Source organism: Crinia signifera, chromosome 3 (genome assembly GCF_055691185.1).
Source record: "Crinia signifera chromosome 3, ASM5569118v1, whole genome shotgun sequence".
NCBI lineage: Eukaryota > Metazoa > Chordata > Amphibia > Anura > Myobatrachidae > Crinia > Crinia signifera.
This window is the reverse complement of record NC_139219.1, coordinates 49,062,211-49,080,204: the sequence shown is the minus strand read 5'-3', so window position 1 is coordinate 49,080,204 and position 17,994 is coordinate 49,062,211. Positions and strand designations below refer to the sequence as shown.

Genomic DNA, 17,994 nt, shown 5'->3' with positions numbered 1-17,994 from the left:
AAATTCACTCACAAAGGTACAGGTGTTATCATCACAATAACACAAAAGCGCATGAATATATCACCAGTTTTGGGGCTATCTGGAACTTAGCACGCTGTACAAGCAGTCTCTCTCCTGGACCCAGCCGCGTCACCACGTGTCACTGCGTCACCACGCGTCACCAGCTTCCGTCCTTCAGCTCCGCCCAAACGCGTTTCGTCCTTGCCGGACTTCGTCAGTGGGTGTGTCCGTTCATGGACCTTGTGTGTATATATAGCCCTCTGATTGGTAATCATCAATTACATCATTTGACAGCGCTGCTTTCAGGGGAGTGCCAGACTTCTTTCACTTTCATTCAGACATGTTTATTGCCTTCTTTTACTCGCATCATTCTATGCATATCACTGAATGCGGCGGCCATTTTTGTGAAGAAGATGTCTCCATTACTCACGGCAGCCATCTTATTGTTGATTGTAACCATATATCTTATTAGAAAACAGTGATTCAGTCGCCGACATTTCCGTCAAAGCAGCGCCTCACAGAATTCACATATAAAGAAATATACCTATAATGAAAAATAAAACATATTTAATAACATTGGCTAAAAAGTACATATATATATTCTATACCTGCTTTATTTTGAGCCGTACATACGTTTTTTTCAAAAAACATATAATAACAACACACAAATGATTTGTATGTTGTAAGATGATAGTCACATTTGATTTTTTGAGATTTTTTTCTCCTTTATGCATGCGAGCATGCATATACATAAATGCATGTATATATATACATAGCTGAATCCTCCATACACTTCTAAGGTTTAAACATCAAGTAGAACAACAATTATGGTTGTTCTTTTTCTATGGATATGTTATATGTTTTTTGAAAAAAACGTATGTACGGCTCAAAATAAAGCAGGTATAGAATATATATATGTACTTTTTAGCCAATGTTATTAAATATGTTTTATTTTTCATTATAGGTATATTTCTTTATATGTGAATTCTGTGAGGCGCTGCTTTGACGGAAATGCCGGCGACTGAATCACTGTTTTCTAATAAGATATATGGTTACAATCAACAATAAGATGGCTGCCGTGAGTAATGGAGACATCTTCTTCACAAAAATGGCCGCCGCATTCAGTGATATGCATAGAATGATGCGAGTAAAAGAAGGCAATAAACATGTCTGAATGAAAGTGAAAGAAGTCCAGCACTCCCCTGAAAGCAGCGCTGTCAAATGATGTAATTGATGATTACCAATCAGAGGGCTATATATACACACAAGGTCCATGAACGGACACACCCACTGACGAAGTCCGGCAAGGACGAAACGCGTTTGGGCGGAGCTGAAGGACGGAAGCTGGTGACGCGTGGTGACGCGGTGACACGTGGTGACGCGGCTGGGTCCAGGAGAGAGACTGCTTGTACAGCGTGCTAAGTTCCAGATAGCCCCAAAACTGGTGATATATTCATGCGCTTTTGTGTTATTGTGATGATAACACCTGTACCTTTGTGAGTGAATTTTTTATGAGTAAAGATTGATGCTTTTAAACCAAAAATACTACACTATTGTGCGCCTCTTGTTCTTTCCTTTTTTACAAATCTACAGATTGGGCTGCTGGGAAGGGCCCACACAGGAGAGCTGCACCAGTCTGAGTAATCAAAACCTGGGACACTATATGTTTGCTACAGCGATCAGCGCTTTTTGAGGATAAATTGTTGTTGGAGATATATTTATACTAGTAAAGGGACCCAGGACACGATTCCCCCAAATGCGTAAATCTGTATTGGGGATTAAAATGTGAATTTCTCTTTTATATAAAAATAATAGGCTATATTTTCAATGCTAACCCAGCCTCATAAAGACATAAAAATTATTATTGAATCCAATGTATTATACTGAATCACATGGAATTACACTGACTCACAAAATAATGACCACTCCCAATGCTGTGCAATGTCATTAATTTCAATATTGCATAGTGGGGGGTATGGCCATGATAATGAGATCACACAGTCACGTCCCTGCACAACTCCCTTTGCCTCATCACAGCTCAGAATCATACCATATACTGTATCCAGCCATGTCCCCACAGTGCCTGCCACCTAGCTGGCATTGTTTTATTGACTACATGGTCCTGACTTTGGCTATTTTCCAGCCCTGATTTCACCCATCCCCCCTTTACAATGGGATACGGCAGCTACTCCACCCGCTGGAGATTTACAAGGAAGCATTGCTCTCTGTGCCGCTGGCCTGCGTTGGTGTCCAGTCCAGCGCACCAGGTGGGGGTCAGTGGATTGACGATGACTTGCCGGCAGGGGCAGGGGCTACCGCCGCCCACCTCCGAAATTTCCCGCTGGCTGCTGTAGGCCTGATGACTGGGCGACTGGGGACTGACTGACTACTGTCTGTCAGTGGCTGGCAGCACAGCAAGGTACACGGGTGGGCCTCGGCGGGGGGGACGGGGACGTGGGGTCCGAATAATTACCCGCATAATAGCTGCGCTTGTTGTTGCTGTAGTCTGCAGGCAGCTTCTTCTAGTTGTTCCTCCGGGCTCTCCTCTGTGGACTGCAGTAGCTTCCTGCTGCTGCTGCTGCTACTACTGCTGCTGGCCAGCTCACTACCGCCCACCAGTGGCCAGCACCCTAGGCAAATGCCTAACCTTGCCTAGTGGTGGCGCCGGCCCTGGGGGGGGGGGGGGGTGGCATGCGGGCCCTAAAACTCCTGGTGGCAGCCCTGTCTTCTTATATGTTACAGAGGACTGTTACAGAGTACTTCTTGTCCTCAAAAGGATAGTGTCTAAACAACCATTGTGTTTTAAATACAGGGCCAGATTAACAATGGGGCAGATGGAGCAGCTCCAGGTCTCCTATTCAAATAGGCCCACAGCATCTGCAGTGCTACTGCTGTTGTAGACAAGAAAATATTTTTTCCTGCTATAGCAGCTCGCACAGCATTCTGATGTCCCGCCCCCCAGTTGTGATCCTGCCCCCTTAAATACAACTTCCGTTTACCCCCTCTTACAGCACCTGTGATACATGTCTGCCTAACCGATTACATGGCCAAGTTGGGGCGCATACAGTTGGGCCCCATTTATACATGGTTCTGGTGGTATAAATAGAACGGTCCATAAGAGTGCTGTAATTTCTGCTTATTAGAATATTTGGAAATATAACACAAGTACAAGAGGTACTTGTGTTATATTTCCAAATATTCTAATAATTCAATATGTCAAATCTATGGTATGAGTTTTGGCATATATATATATTTTTTAAAGAAATAATTTTTATTACAAGAACCGAATATACAGATAGAGCGGCGGTCATCCGTAGTGCTGTCACACCGAAACAACCCGTCTCAGCGCCACATGCGCGAGACAAGAATACGTGAGTTTCTCACACTCTCGCGCGTCCATTGCCGCGAATGGGGCGCGCAAGCATCTCATGCCACAGACTGACATTTTCCTTTTCATTCCAAAATGATTATCTATCATTTTATAAATGTACTTTATTGTGCAATTTTCATCCTTTCCGATTCTTATCATCCTTATTTGTTCCTTGTTGTCTATCCCTATAACACAATCTAAGTCATACAAAATGTACAAATGAACACAAGCAAAATGATACAGTATTAAAACAGCCGGAGGGTTATCATTGCTTTAAATGCTTCATTGTGATTTCGTAATGCCGGAGACATTTACACTTAAACACTTTCTGTATACTGGCGGCTCCCTGCTCATTCATCCATTGGGGCTTAAGCACATGAGTATTTGCAATAGTTATCTTAGAAGATTTAAATGATAATAAGGCACGGGACTACAATAATCAGTATTTACAATTGAGAAGCACAGTCATGCTACATTTGACACTAGAGTATCTAACGGAACATTTTATTAGGTGAACTTACTATGCTCCACAGCAGCCTAGATAAATTATCTCGCCATGGGAGGACACTCACAATCAGATATTTAACACTCCTTAGCAATTATGGGAATTTTTGTTCTCCCTCTCTGGTAGGAAACATATGATTTTACTGCTGTGTTTGAAGTTCACTTGCAATGGCCTTTGATAGAAGTGCTTTTATCTCCTAAAGATACAGTACAAATCATCATTGGTTTTATCTCAGCTGGAGCTGCCTATTTTCCAAATGAGCTTATGCTGTGCAACTGTCCATCAGGACGGTTTTTTTTTTCTTCTTTCCATCTTTCACAGACACTCTTTCAGTATGGCTGGATTTAAGTCTTTTCTCCTGCTCTTTGTTCATTTAGCTCAGTGAAGTAAACAGCAAGATTGATCTTGCACTGCATTTTGGTATTGTTCCAAGCGCTCATCAATAGACATGGGCTGGGAATGCACTGACTGGAAAAAAAGGGCAAGATTGAAATTCACTTTCTGTTCTTTGAGCCTTTTAGTGTGCAGCAGAATGTCTCTAATCTGAAAGCTGCTACACTGGCTGCCTATCGACATGCAAATTAACCATCAAGTCATGAGTTCTGTGTTAATTCTTGAAAACGACCACAATGAAATAGTAAACAACGGGACTGTATATGTCGGAATTGTTGTTTTGCAAACTCTTTCTTTTTTTTTGCAGCTGCTACAATTTTTTTTTTTAAATCAACGTAAGCTCCAGACTATACTAGAGGTTCTTATATTTTACATGAATTCAGCCTATGTCGTGTGTTCATGGCAACTTCTTCATGATCCATTCACATTAAGGCTGTGTTCATACCATCTGTACAGTACAGTAGATGTAAAAGATAGATAAAAAAGCACATGGAAAATGAATATTGTTCTCAGACTCTTGTTTTTGTTTGCAGAGTGCACAATTGTAGGGCTGCCTCGCAAAACAAAATAAGGCCACCATACAGGCAGGGATAATAATTTAAATGTCTTAGGGCAGTATTCAATGAGAAAAATTCTCCGTGCCTGGCGAGAGATTTTTTCTCTTGCCATGCACTCGCCCTGTTCCGGAGGGCTCGCTGCCACTCCTGCTCCCACTATTCAATGTGGTTAAGACTCGCCGCCACTCGCGAGCGTCCGCGGCAGGGAGCTGGCAGGGAGCCGGGGGACGGTGGCAGCCAGGGAGATTAAAGTCTCCCTGGCTGCCCCAGAACATATGTGGAGGGGAGGAGGGCTCCCCGGGACCCAGGCAGCACAAGCTGCCCCCCCCTATAGCCAGCGGGGGACCCAGTATTCACTGCACCCGATCGTGCATATGTAATGATCGGGTGCAGTGAATATATGAATATCTAATGAGCGTCTCGAGAGCTCCGGCCCCCTGATGGCTGCTCTGTGTAAAAAAATAAAAAAAAATAAAAAAAATATATTTTTTTAAATTAAATATATATTCATGTGCTATAAGCACATAAATAAAAATAACATGCCCCTTCACAGAAAATAAAATCCTGATTTTTTTACACCAAAATTAAAAAAAAAAACCTTTTAGTTTAAAAGTTCACATTACAGTTCTCCATGAAAAGATGGAGAATTGCTACACAGAGAGACACGGCGAAAATCACTTAAAAAGACGGCGAAAATATCACATTGAATAGGGTGGTTCACTTTTGGAGAGCAAAATGCTCCTTCCAACGCGAAAATAGCACAAACTCGCCATAAAACAAGGCAAATTTTTCTCATTGCATACTGGCCTTAGAGACTCCTGGATGGCCTGCTGTCTTGCATGTATGGAATAAAAAAAAAATCCCGGAATTTTGGAGGCACCAGAAGTTTTCCAGAAGGAGTGGCTTTAGGAGCAAGAAGAATTTCAGACAAACCCTGCATCACCCTCACCACAATTCGTGATGATGGAATAATGGGTTTTTGTAAAGAGTAAGACTCCTGAACTGCTGTAGCAGGCAGGCAGACAAGACGCTGGAGAAAGGCTGACAAGCTGGAGCGGGACTAACATGCAGAACGCTATAACCAGCACTTATGAGAAAGGCGACCTGGGTTTTGTTCAAATCCTCTGCCTACCCCCGGCATTGGGAACGTCCGCCGCAGCCTCCGTCTGTGTCCTCCGCTGCTGCTCGGAAGGTGGAAGTTCGAGAAGTTGCCTAGCAACATCCCCGACGCTTCCGCCCTGCTTGCCCGACCGAAGCGGGAAGAAGATGGCCGCTGTCAGACCTAGTCCCTGAGACTCCTGCGAGACCATCCACAACGGAGCTCAAGGACAAAGCCGGTAACTAGAGATGGCCTGGCTGCCTACTAACAACAATGGCAGAGACCAAATGCAAAAATCCACTTTGAAGGTGTTATTCAGCCACGATCTCACGGCCGGACGATAATTGATTGACTGCGTATGTGTATGGTTTGCAGTTTTTGCATATGCAAGGCAATTCTGTGATAAAATCCTGCTACTTGTTTTATTGCTGGCCCTCAAGTTGATTGACAGGAATCCCGCGATTGGGGGTGGTAAGAGACCATTTTCTGTGTGTCAGGGAAAATGTAGAAGTAAACACCCACAAAGAAAATAAGTATGCTTATGGGTGCACTGAGGACCAAATAATTACATACATAAAAATTAACTTTTAATGTTATTATCATAAAAAGTCTCATATAGAAGAGAGACCTGATATCCTTGATATGGTGAAATATTAAAAGATATCAGGTCTCTCTTCTATATGAGACTTTTTATGATAATACCATTAAAAGTAAATTTTTATGTATGTAATTATTTGGCCCTCAGTGCACCCATAAGAATGCTTATTTTCTTTGTGGGTGTTTACAGTATGTCTATATCTAAGTAGTGGGTAGCACCCTTCAGACCTAGTTTGGGAAAGGTAGAGGATTGTTTATGAAAGAATACTGGTGCGGGAATTTTTTTCTTTGTGTGTCCGAAAATGTAGAAGTGCCCAGGCATTTGAAGGGAAGTCATGTGACGTCAGCTCCTGCCCCGAACAGCCTGTTTCTATTGCAGCCACCGAGTAAGTCCTGGGCTATGCACACTGCACACACTAGAAAAATCATTCGATGATGAGTGATTGCGAATGGATTTGCAGCTAATTGCAGGGCTGTAAAAATGTTCTCAGACTTATCGCAGACTTGTACAGGGTGAAATATCGCTCTGGCTGGGCGGATAATACCTGATCACAGGGCTTTGCAAAGTTGAAGCTGTGTGAACACTCTGAATAACCTCCTAAGACATGTGCAAGTGCATTGCATACTGTAGGTTCACTGAGCAAGATGGAGACATGCAATGTCAGGATTTCTAGAGGTGGTTTTCCAAATGCAATGCACAATTTTCCACTCTGTAGCAAGTGCTGGAGCCAGGAGGAGTGGTAGAAGAACCTAGTGACAACACTGGACATTTCTAGAAATGTGGGTCTTTTTATACACTGGATACTGAATGGAATACTGTATTAATATCTAACATTATTGATGTGTAGGCTGTATCAAACATTTAAATAATATAAATACGTGGTAAGGAAAAGGTTATACATACCATAATAAATAAATATAGAAATATGATAGAACCAGTAATGTACTTTCTAAGTTCACATTCTCCTACCTCATGGTAAGCCTCCGGTCTCTTCTTACTGGAAGCTACTCTCTGGTCCAGTGCACTGATTGAGGGCTCAGATGCACACACACAGCAAAGTTGGTAGAAGAAGCTTATATCGCTGGTCATGTGCCGGTGCCGAATCTAGACATATTGGTGCCCTGTGCAAGAAAGGGAATTGGTTCCCTCCATATTGTCAAAACAGAGACAGTGCATGCTTAAGAGAACAATTAAGAGTTGTGTCTTTTATGGGGAAGGGGCGTGGGCACATAACAGTACCAATAAAACCGTAACCATTACACATTGGCCCTTATTCAGATCTGATTGCAGTACAAATTTGTTCTCAAAATGGGCAAAACCATGTGCACTGCAGGTGGGGCAGATGTTACATGTGCAGAGAGAGTTAACGTTGGGTGGGGTGTGTTGAAACTAAAATCTAAATTGTAGTGTAAAAAAAAAGCAGCCAGTATTTACCCTGCACAGAAACAAAATAACTCACACAAATCGAACACCCTCTATACCTTCTATTTAACCCTGGGTAATCCTACGCAGAGCGCCTAAAATGGCTGCCACACCTGGTACCTTGTCAGGGTGGAGTACACAACCCATGGAAGTTATTATCCAAAATGCTGCACCACTCCTGCATTATGCTTACTGTGTGCTCAAGGATTCTTTTGTCTGTGACTTGTCTGTTACTGTAGCACCAACATCCTCTGTATTATGTGCATTGTTTTTTAATGTCTGTAAAGCGCCTTGAGTCCTGTTGGAGAAAGTGCGCTATATAAATTAAACTTACTTACTCTATACATGTTACATCTGCCCCACCTGCAGTGCACAAGGTTTTGCCCATTTTGAGAAAACATTTGTACTGCGATCAGATCTGAAGTGTCACACACTGTAATGCCCATTACACAGTATGCTGCACACTGTAGTACCCATTACACATTATGCTGCACACCATAGTGTCCGTTACACATGATGCCAGACACCATAATGTCCTTTACAGATGATGCTGCACACCATAATGCCCATTACACATTATACCACATGCTGTAATGCCAATTACACATCATGCCACACATCGTAATCATAGGCGAATCTAGGGGGTGGTCCGGGGGTGCACAGGACAACCCATTAGCCCATTTTGTAGCTAAAGGATGGAACTTTCCAACGAGCCCAGCCCCGTGTCTCTATCCCCCTGGGAACTGGAGATACGACCAGGCAAAGTTGGAACATTTTCCCTATAGGATAACATGGGACCCGCTAATTCTGACCCCCACCCAGTTCAACGGCTGCCAGTTCCTCCTTCGGCATCACTGAAGCTCGAGGTTGATCTCAGTCGAACCCAAATTGCTGGGCCTTCAATCTGATACCAGGCTGGATCCATATGGGTTAATTGGTTCCAGGGATATTGAGGTTAAACCGTTTGTTTTTTTCATTTCTTAAATGTAATTTCATGACTGTTTATGTTCTTTGAGGGCAGATTTCTCTGTAACCAAACAGCCCAGTTTCATGGGACCAAAATCATTCCAACTCAAAAGTTCTTCAATATGATACTGGTCTCATGTAAATGGGTCAGTTGGTTCTGAAGATATAGCTGGTTGGTTAAAGGGGGGTAGAGAGAGGGAAGTGGTTGTCTCTCCCCCTCACACAGAAAATGCAGGGACTAGGCTGGTGTATAAGGTGTCAGCCTGGGAATGTCCCTGCATGATCCTGGGACCATATTCCCGGGTAAATCCCTGAATTTTCTGTTGTGAAAGGGGTATTTTTTCAAACAGCCATGACCTGCAGTGCTCTGAATACAGCCGGGCAGCCCCCTGCTCTCTGCCCAGCTGTCAATGACTGTCACCCCTGCAGTTTCCACTCCAATTCTTCTTCCCGCTTTCACCTCAGACTCCCCCCCCCTTTAATCATGTGGTGCCGGCGCCCGGCGTGCTCCCCCGAAATCATGCACATCAACAGCAGCGCGCACAATATTTCAAATGTCCACTCGGATAGAGGGGACACCAGGAGGGGAGTGTGAGCGTGCTCTGCGCTGCACTCTGCTCCTCTCCCCATAGAAGCAGCTGCACCGCTCTCCATCTCTCCCTGCAGCAGCAGCGAAGGCTCATATAAAAATTTACAGTGAGTGGCACTTTTGGGGGCATTGCTTAAGGGATGCTACAAGTAGCGGTATGTGGGGGCATTATGCATAATGTGTGGCTTAATGTGTAAGGGGCATTATGGTGTGCAGCATCATGTGTAAGCGGCATTATGTGTGCTGCATCATGTGTAAGGGACATTATGTGTGCAGCATCATGTGTAATGGGTACTATGGTGCGCGGCATCATGTGTAATGGGTACTATGGTGTGCGGCATCATGTGTAATGGGTACTATGGTGTGCGGCATCATGTGTAATGGGTACTATGGTGTGCGGCATCATGTGTAATGGGTACTATGGTGCCATCAAGCAAGAACCCCCTAGCAATGAGCACGTAGGTAAGCAGCACTTATGTGGCAAATATGTAATGGGCATAACGGTTTGTTATATAGTATGTAATGGGCATCATGATGTGTGGCACAATGTGTAATGGGCATTATGGTGTGTGGCCTTATGTGTAAGTGGCATTACGGCGTGTGGCTTTATGTGTAATGGGTATTACAGAGTTTGCTAAAATGTGTTATGGGCATTACTGTGTATGGTCTAAAGTGTAACACCACACCCCTTTTTGTGATGCCACGCCTCCTTCCCATGAGGCCACGCCCATTTTTGTCACGCGGCTGCACCGCGCTAAGGTCCCCCTACTGTTATGTCTAGATTTGGGACCACCCATTACCATAATTCTAGATTCGCCTATGATCGTAATGCCCATTACACATTATGCTGCACACCATAGTGTCCATTACACATGATGCCACACACTATAGAGCCCCTTACACATGATGCCGCACACTATAGAGCCCCTTACACATGATGCCACACACCGTAATGCCACACACCATAATGCACCTTACATTTATTTAACAGAATTTTTTACAAATAATGTATATTTGGAACAAGCAATGATCACACCTACAGTAGGTAATGGGCTTTAAGAGTAGGGTTTATTTTTGCATTGTCCACAGATATCCGGTTGGCAGCTCTTGTTGACTGGTGGGAATGTGATTCATTGCATATTTGAGAATTTAATTTTGACGTGACAGAGGGAATTAAAGAAGAAATAGCGAATGGAATGTTCATATGGGGAACTGGAGATAGGATGTACATCAATATATCTACACTAAAATGATTATCAGGCCACAGTTTGACCCCTATATAGTCAACATGCAAAAGGTCTAAGATAACAAATAGAAAAGTTTGAAACGGTCAAAAGCTCCACATGCAAATGGCCACCACACCACTGAATAGGGTCCAATAATTTGTGATGAAAGGAAGCTTGTAATGCAAGTGTACGCTAGCCTCTCATTAAGCTTCTAGGGTAGAGAGATGAAAAATGTGATGGCCATCTGCAAATGAGTATGGATGCACGATTAATCTATATAATAAGTTGAAGAGTGTGTGTGCGTGTCCGTTGCATTGCGGACACACCATGGCACTCAGAGCCCCCAAATTTGGCAACAAGGTACCTCTATACCCGGTGGTGTGCACCTCGAAGCCGTTTTTGGGAAATTTCACTTAGAAATTTAAAAAACACCAAGTTTTAATTTGCCTTCATTGATGATCTGGGAAAAAGATTGATGATCTGGGAAACCGTTGTCGCAGAAACAACTCCACACCTGATTTCATTGCTGTCATTGTGCAGTATTCAATGCCGGTGCGAGCGGCCGGCGAGGGGGTTAAACTGCGAGGATCACAGAAAACCAGTGATCCTTGCAGTTTAACCCCCCGCGCCGGCCGCTCGCACTATGCAACGTTCCGGGGGAATCCTCGCAGTCACAGAACGGCGAGGATTCCCCTAAACTGCGAGAGCCGCGGCTAGTGCAGCAAACTCGCTGTAATTAGCCTCGGCTCTCGCAGCTTTTGGAGGCACATTCGCAAATTCCCCCTCGCTCAAAAAACGGAGCGAGGGGGAATTTGCGAATGAGGGGGGTCAGTTGAATACTGACAGGGTGAGCGGTGACTGCGAGCAAAAAGTCCTGCTCGCAGTCACCGCTCGTCCACGGCATTGAATATATGCCTTTGAGTATGAATGACACTTTCTAACATTATGGTGAAGGCTTTAAACAATTAGGAATAATTGAGGATATACATAGACCACACATCATTGTACACGCACACACACACAGTACACCACATATGCACACATAGCACACAAGACACACATATATACGTAGCGCACCTCACACACTTACACATTGGATAGATACACACAACAAAACACACACATAACACACCACATGCAGTACATTACAAACCCATATACACTACAACACCACCCAAAAAACAGTACAACAAACACACACACTTAAACATTGCCAGGATATGCACAGCACACTACACACACATATATATGTAGTGCTCCTCACATTCGGCAGATACTGTACACATAACCCAACACACCCACATTCACTACAACACGCACCCAAAAACAGTGCAATACACAGCACACACAAACAAACATTGAACAGATACACACAGCACATCTCACACACACACACACACACACACATTTATACGTAGCACACCTTACACACTTACACATTGGGCAGATCACACAACACACACCCATAACATAGCTGTAACAGCACAACACACACCCACATTCACCACACACACACAAAAAACAGTACAACACACAAAACACACACATAAGCTGTGTAAACACGGGGGCGATAGGGGCTGAAATCGCTGGAAATATGGAAATATGATAAATCACCGGGTGCACACTCCCGTTGTCAGCCCCCTTCTAATCACAAGCTCATGCGACCAGCTGATTACCTCTGCGACTCCCCCGGCATAGGTTCCTTTTCATCAGCGACCATCTCTGGTCGCTGATGAAAAGGAGAAACTGAGCAATATATTGCTCAGCAATATATTGCTAGCAATATATTGCTGAGCAATATATCTCCTTGTGTTATACTGTTATAAGTTGCCTATATCTCCCTGTGTGTACGGGGCTTTAAACATTGCACAGATACACAAAGGCACAACACACACATACTGTATATACATAGCACACCTCACACACTTACGCATTGGACAGATACATACAACACACACAACCACATACACTACAACACACACACAAAAACAGTACAACACACACAAACACTTAAAAAAAATTAGCAGTTTATTTAACAGTCTGTACCGGCAAATAAAAACTGTACCTAATGTACCGTTTTTTTTTTTTCCCATATCCGTCTCTGCGCTCCCCGGCCAGTTGCACTGAGAAATCTTTGTCCTGGCCAATGCACCCATTGATCAATACAAAGTGGGTACACTGCACTCACCCTGTTAGTCAGTTGGATGTTAGGCACTGCTCTGCCTTAAGGGTTTCCCAGACTTATTTGGTTCACAGATAATGTTTGGTCGATGGGCATGAGCGCTGCATGTATTTGTTTGTACAATCAAGAAAAGTAGGATTAAAAAATAAATTTTGATTCAAACTGATAATTGTTTGGATGGGGGTGGGTTGCGAAACAAATTTATAGGTGGAGGGGGTATGGAAATTGTGGGCATAATTGGTGTTTGGTACACCTACAGGGGGTCCCCAGTTGATGAGAAATTTTCACTACAGGGGGATTTCCAATTGGGGTTCAGGTGGTCTTTTAAGGACCCCTTTACAATCCCATTTTCTCTTCTCCTGAAGCCTACGGTCTCCCTCAGTGATTGATTTTCATTAAGGGAGACCGTAGGCTCAAGGAGAAGAGACCTACAGGATTGTAAAGGGTCCCTAAAAGACCACCTGGATCCCAATTGGGAATCCCACTATGGTGACACTGTGACCGTGACACTGTAGTGAAAATCCCATCAATTGAGGACCCCCTGTATGTGTACCAAACACCAATTATGCCCACAACATCCATACCCCCCCACCTATAGATTTGTTTCGCAACCCACCCCCATCCAAACAATTATCAGTTTGAATCAGAACTTATTTTTTAATCCTACTTTCATTTCTTGATTATACTTCTATGTACACTTATATTTTTATTCACGATTTATTGCGTAAATATGGGAAGGGGGTGTGTATTGTTTTGTTTATTTAAAAAGTGGTTACAGAGTAAGATGTACATTGATAGTGTGGATGGTACAGTGACATGTGTGTGTGTGTGGGGGGGGGAGGCTGTGTGTGCATGTTGTTTAGGTGTGTGTGTGTGTGTGTGCAATAGTATAGTAGGGTGTTTTGGGGTCAGCGGCTCCCCACTGGCGGAGGTCACAACACAGGAAAACAGGAGGCTGGGTAGTGATAGGGGTGTGTGGGCATAAGGGGGACAGACTAAAGAGGAGAGTGGGGGACACTGTGCAGCTTCTGCCAGTGGGTGAGGGTCCAGCGTGGCAGCACAGGAGTACAGGACGGTGACCCTGAGTCAGTGTCCCCTCCTACTGGGTGGGAGTTAGGGTGCATGAGAGCAGGAGGCTGGGATATGAGGCATGATAGGGGTATGTGGGCAACACAGCGTCAGTGACTCCCCAGTGGTGGAAGTTACGATTCAGGAGAGCAGGAAGCTGGGTAGTGATAGGGGTGTGTGGGCATACGGGGGAGTAAAGAGGAGGGTGGGGGACACTGTGAAGCTTCTGCCAGTGGGTGAGGGTCCAGCGTGGCAGCACAGGAGTACAGGACGGGGGCCCTGAGTAAAGTGTCTCTTCCTACAGGGTGGGAGTTAGGGTGCATGAGAGCAGGAGGCTGGGCTATGAGGCATGATAGGGATATGTGGGCAACACAGCGTATGTACCCCCCCCCTCGACCGGAGAGGAAGGTGGGATTCAGATCACTCTCTCAGAAGGTGCTGCTCCCGCCCGCTATGCTGGCGATGTTATTAATTGCGGGGCTGCGGGTACGCGCTTTTGAATTGCTGTGTGTGCTACACACACAGCACTTCTCTCCCATTTTCTGAGCGATTCATTTAAAATATGTAAAATCGCTCAGAAAATGCCTTCATATCGCCCTGTGTGTGGGGCCCTTTAGGATTAGAGGTTAAGGTTAGGCTTAGGTGTTAAGACGCATTCACACCGGACTCATACAATTTCTTCAGAGACACGGCTAACAATATCCTGTCAGCCCTGGGAGCCGTGGCCAAATACACAATCTGGCAAGAATATTCTTGCCTGCAATGACTGTTTGACCGGACGGGACAGCGCATCGCTATCACCCGCTGTGTACACATGGGGCGATTCAGGCAAACCTACTAAAGTGATTTTGTTGATGTAGTCAAAAGAATCACCTGTGTGTTCACCCCTTTAGGGTTAGATTTTGAAGTTAGGGATCCGTTCAGGGGTAGACTTTCTGTAAAACCACCATGTCCATATTGTGACCATATTGATTAGTATGCCGACATGGCCAGTCTTGACATGATGATCATTTAGACATCTACATATATGTATTTCTATGTTTTATATATAAATAAACCATATTTTGAGGAAGAAGTCAGAACTGCAGATCACATTATATTTTGTAGTTACTTCAACCCTCTCCATGTAATAACATGGTCATTAACTGGTTGGCTTATCATTTGATAGGAACTTAGCGTACATGATAAATGGCCCAGGAAAAGCTTTCTTCCTAACTGTCATCCTTAGTATACATATATTATGGTGATGAAGAGTAGTACACATGTAGGTGTATTTGCACAGCATTGATCAGATTCTACACCACTATGCTTATCCTTATCCTCTGTCAACTTCTTGTGTAAAAACAGGGCACAGTCATAAGTTGGAGACATATAATGGAAATGCACAGTATAGGCAAACTCTTAATAATTGCATGCAGGGCCGGCACCACCACTAGGCAGGTCTAGGCATTTGCCTAGGGCGCCAGCCACTGGAGGGCGGTAGTGAGCTGGAAAGCTCTCCCACCGCAGCAGCAGCGGAGCAGAAGAGCCGGAGGGAGAAGCAGGTGTTCGGTGAGTGAACACTCTCCCCCCCCCCAGCAGCACGGCGACCATATCGCACCCCCCCCCCCCCCCACACACACACACCACAGAGCAGGAGAGCACGGCCCCGCAGCACGGCGACCATATCGCATGTCTGGGAAGACACACCGACCCACCCCCCTGCGTCCGGGCAGACACACCGCGCACCCCCCTCCCAGCAGGGCAGAGACTCCGCAACCCCCCCTGGCGGCCGGTCAGAGACACCGCGCATCCCACCCCGGCGGCCGGTCAGAGACACCGCGCACCCCGCGCGCCCATCCCTCCCCCCCGGTGGCCGGGCAGAGACCATGCGCAACCCCCCAGCAGTTGAGCGCCGGGGCACCCCTCTCGCCTGGGGCGCTCCGGTGCCTAGCACCGGCCCTGATTGCATGCATTTCTATCAAGATGAATCGACATTTTCCACTGTGCAAACATAGAATAAATATACTGAAATGAAACAGAAATCATCCAAAATATTGTTCTGCAACTCAAGTTATAATTTAAATGAGTATGATCTGGATTTTATTATCATGTCCTTTTAATGCGCTTTTAATCATGCAAATTACTTTATAGTCAGGGGGTTAAGGACGCCAACAACGGTGCTTGCAAACCATGACCATTTGCAGTAGCGTAACTAAAAAAAGACTGCCCCCCTATAAAATAAAGCTTGCCTCCCCCATCACCAATAAAATAAAGTCCCCCAACCTTGCCTTACCCCACTGCTTACTGCCACCGCTGGGTCTATGGCCGGGACCCGCAGATCTACTTGTCTGTGGTCCTGGCTCTCCTCCTGACTGGTTCCTGTTTATGAAAATGACCCTCACAAAGTGGCTGCCCCTAACAGCAGACCATTTTTGCGGATGATAGAGTAGGCCGCTGCCTACTCTAGCATCCTCAAACTGTGTGAACAAAAAAGGGGGTGTATATCCGCACAGACTATAAATTTCCTATTTATTAAATTATTGGAACCAACTAATATAAACTACTTTGGAAAAAGATTTTCTAGTAGTTGTGAGGTTGGCGGTGCGCCCGGCGTTTAAGATCAATGACTATACACTGGGGTTTTTTGTCAGAAGAGGGCTGACAAAGAAAGAAAAAAACGCTTTGTGGGCGCACTCCTTGTTAAATTTCGATACAGTAGATGATAGTTTTTTTTTTAAAACGTAACTTTTATTGAAGACTCATTGTTAAAATAAATGGCACATTGTGATGGAAAAAATAAATTTTTTTATTATTAAAAATGGTTTAGAATGTAGTGTGAAACTTGAACTATAATTGTCAAGGAATATTTGTATCACACGTTAATTTATCATTCATGCACTGATTTGTCAAAGGTACGGTTTACCAGTGATCATAGGCAGGTAAATGATTCAGTTCCCTATGAGGATAATATGAAATCTTGTGCTTGGATTGCACAATAGGTATACCACGGATGGTTTACCAAACAAAGAAGGCCTCAAAAATTGATTTGTATATAATTGATGAAACTCTCTCTGGTAGTCATATGTACAGAAATGGATTTGAAGTAGTGATTCACCTCCCTTGTATTTATATTGCCACACCTGGTCTTCCCCAGGGGTCTCCCACCTGGGTACTGTCCTGGCCCTCCACTGCTTGGCTTCCAAGTTCGGAGAGGGTTTGGGCAGTCCAGTGGGGTATGGTGGCAATATGTTGGGTTAATTCGGTGCACTTCAATCAATTGAACTGTTTGACTACAGATAAATATGACGCATCACTTGTGACCCATGGGGTTGGGGAAGGCAGACTTAGAAAAAAAGGGGGGGGGTTTGGGGAAAAAAAGTTATTATATAGAAATTTGGTTTGTATATTGCATTACTGCATATTAGAACGGTGGTGCCTATTCAATAGTCTGCATCACAGGTTAGAATGTGAGCCCAGGAGGTTGGGAAAGGCAGACTAAAAAGAAAAAGGCAGGGAAAAAGGAATTATAATGCATACACAGAATCTCAAAACCGTATATATGTTATTAGGAAAATTAGGCAAATTATCAGATTATCCTAAACGGTCGATTGGGTATGCTGGGTGACCCTAGGCTCTTGTGGCACAAGATAAATAATTGCTGCTGCAGAGCAGGATGATGCTACTAATTCTGTTTTGTGACTGAAAAGATTTTGATCTACACAGGCTGAGATGTTGACACAGAGGGACAATCCAAGGGTATAGGATTGGTGAACTCCTGGATTGATTGCTCCTGAGTGTTAGAGAGACTGTCGTCCAATGTGATCACTTGTTAAGCTAGCTTGCTAGCAGCAGATGAAACAAAGATTATAGCAGAGAGTGCAGAGTACATTGACTTTTCGTTGATTTGACACAGTGTTGCTTAATTGCTGGGAAATCAGAACACTGTGTCTATTTAGGTACAGCAGTAGATGTGGATACAAAATTGCACATTGGCTAGACATCAAATGATATGACACACATTAGATACAATGTTAATG

At 44.3% G+C, this 17,994-nt stretch overlaps 1 pseudogene; it reads right to left on the bottom strand.

The window, feature by feature from the left end:
- Positions 1 to 17,085: 17,085 nt before the first annotated feature.
- LOC146066111 (5S ribosomal RNA) lies at positions 17,086 to 17,204 on the bottom strand (annotated as a pseudogene).
- Between the last annotated feature and the right edge of the window lie 790 nt (positions 17,205 to 17,994).